The following is a 3,187-nucleotide window of genomic DNA, read 5'->3' on the forward strand; positions in this document are numbered from 1 at the left end:
ATAAATCTTATGCCACTCTCTGTAATGGAGAAACTGGGGATCATTGAGGTACATCCTGCCTTATTCTCACTTCAATTGGCAGACAAGTCAGTAAGACAAGCTTATAGATTAGTAGAGGATGTGTTAGTAAAGGTTGAAGACCTTTACATCCCTGCTGATTTCATAATCTTAGACAATAGGAAGGAAGAAGATGAATGCATCATCCTTGGAAGACCCTTCCTAGCCACAGCAGAAGCTGTGATTGATGTTAGCAGAGGAGAATTAGTCCTTCAATTGAGTGGGGACTACCTTGTGTTTAAAGCTCAAGGACCTTCCTCTGCAACCATGGAGAGGAAGTATCAAAAGCTTCTCTCAGTACAGAGTCAAAAAGAGCCCCCACATTCAAACTCTAAGTTTGGTGTTGGGAGGCCACAACCAAACTCTAAGTTTGGTGTTGAGAAGCCCCCTCATTCAAACTCTAAGTTTGGTGTTGGGAGGCCCTCATCATGCTCTGAATATCTGTGAGGCTCCATGAGAACCCACTATCAAGCTAATGACATTAAAGAAGCGCTTGTTGGGAGGTAACCCAATTTTTATATATCTAATTTTAATTTTATTTTATTGTTATTTTGTGTTTTATTAGGTTCATGATCATGTGGAGTCACGAAAAAATACTAAAATTAAAAACAGAATCAAAAAGAGCAGAAGAAAAATCACACCCAGGAGGAAGGACTTACTGGCGTTTAAACGCCAGTAAGGTGCATCTGGCTGGCGTTCAACGCCAGAACAGAGCATGTTTCTAGCGTTGAACGCCAGAAACAAGCAACATCCTGGCGTTTGAACGCCAGGAATATGCCTTGAGGAAAGCTGGCGCTGAACGCCAGTAACAAGCATGGAACTGGCATTCAACGCCAGAAACATGCTACACATGGGCGTTGAACGCCCAGAGTGTGCATCACTTCGGCGTTTAAACACCAGAATGGTGTGCAAAGGCATTTTACATGCCTAATTGGTGCAGGGATGTAAATCCTTGACACCTCAGGATCTGTGGACCCCACAGGATCATCTCAGGATCTGTGGACCCCATAGGATCCCCACCTAACATATTTTTCCATCTTCTCAATATTCATTCTCTCTTTCCAATAAACACACTTCCCCAAAAACCCTTCACCAATCACCTTAAACCTCTCTTCCCAATTACCCCCTTCACGACTCACATCCATCCACTCTTCCCCATAAACCCCACCCACCTTCAAAATTCAAAAATCTTTCCCACCCAAACCCACCCTAAATGACCGAAACTATACCCACTCCCCTCCCTATATATACCCTTCCATTCTACTTCATTTTCACACAACACAAACCCCCTCTTCTACACCTTAACTGCAACACCTTCCCTCACTCTCCTTCATATTTTCTTCTTCTTCTTCTTCTCTTCTTTCTTCTCTTGCTCGAGGGCGAGCAATATTTTAAGTTTGGTGTGGTCAAAGCATAATCTTTTTGTTTTTCCGTTACCATCAATGGCACCTAAGGCCGGAAAATCCTCTAGAAAAGGAAAAGGGAAGACAAAAGCTTCCACCTCCGAGTCATGGGAGATGGAAAGATTCATCTCCAAAAGCCATCAAGACCACTTCTATGATGTTGTGGCAAAGAAGAAGGTGATCCCTGAGGTCCCTTTCAAACTCAAGAAAAATGAGTATCCGGAGATCCGACATGAAATCCGAAGAAGAGGTTGGGAAGTCCTAACCAACCCCATGCAACAAGTCGGAATCTTAATGGTTCAAGAGTTCTATGCCAATGCATGGATCACTAGGAACCATGATCAAAGTGTGAATCCGAGTCCAAAGAATTATCTCACAATGGTTCGGGGGAAATACTTAGATTTTAGTCAGGAAAATGTGAGGTTGACATTCCACTTGCCCATGATGCAAGGAGATGAACGCCCCTACACTAGAAGGGTCAACTTTAATCAAAGGTTGGACCAAGTCCTTATGGACATATGTGTGGAAGGAGCTCAATGGAAAAGAGACTCCAAAGGCAAGCCGGTTCAACTAAGAAGACTGGACCTCAAGCCTGTAGCTAGAGGGTGGTTAGAGTTCATTCAACACTCCATCATCCCCACTAGCAACCGATCTAAAGTTACTGTGGATCGGGCCATCATGATTCATAGCATCATGATTGGAGAGGAAGTAGAAGTTCATGAAGTCATCTCCCATGAATTCTACAAAATAGCCGAAAAGTCCTCCACCACGGCAAGGCTAGCTTTTCCTCATCTTATTTGCCATCTATGTTACTCAGCTGGAGTTATCATAGAAGGAGACATACTCATTGAAGAGGATAAGCCCATCACCAAGAAGAGGATGGAGCAAGCAAGAGAGACCCTCCACGGATCTCAAGAGATGCATGAGGAAGCTCATCATCAAGAAATCCCTGAGATGCCTTAAGGGATGCACTTTCCTCCCAACAACTATTGGGAACAACTCAACACTTCCCTAGAAGATTTGAGCTACAATGTGGAACAATTAAGGGTGGAACATCATGAGCACTCCATCATTCTCCATGAAATAAGAGAAGATCAAAGAGCAATGAGGAAAGAGCAACAAAGGCAAGGAAGGGACATAGAAGAGATTAAGGACATTGTTGGTCCTTCAAGAAGAAGACGCCACTAAGGTGGATTCATTCCTTGTTCTCACTTTTCTGCTGTTCGGTTTTTATATTATATGTTTATCTATGTTTTGTGTCTGTACTTCATGATCATTAGTGTTTAGTAACTATGTCTTAAAGTTATGAATAATTCTATTAATCCTTCAGCTCTCTTAAATGAAAAATTTTTTTAATTCAAAAGAACAAAGAAGTACATGAATTCCGAATTTATCCTTGAATTTAGTTTAATTATATTGATGTGGTGACAATACTTTTTGCTTTCTGAATGAATGCTTGAACAGTGCAAATTTTTTATCTTGTTGTTTATGAATGTTAAAACTGTTGGCTCTTGAAAGAATGATGAACAAAGAGAAATGTTATTGATAATCTGAAAAATCATGAAATTGATTCTTGAAGCAAGAAAAAGCAGTGAAAAACAAAATCTTGCGAAAAAAATAGAAAGAAAAAGAAATAGCAAGCAGAAAAAGCCAATAGCCCTTAAAGCCAAAAGGCAAGGGTAAAAGGGATCCAAGGCTTTGAGCATCAATGGATAGGAGGGCCCAAG

This window comes from Arachis duranensis, chromosome 4, assembly GCF_000817695.3.
Source record: "Arachis duranensis cultivar V14167 chromosome 4, aradu.V14167.gnm2.J7QH, whole genome shotgun sequence".
NCBI lineage: Eukaryota > Viridiplantae > Streptophyta > Magnoliopsida > Fabales > Fabaceae > Arachis > Arachis duranensis.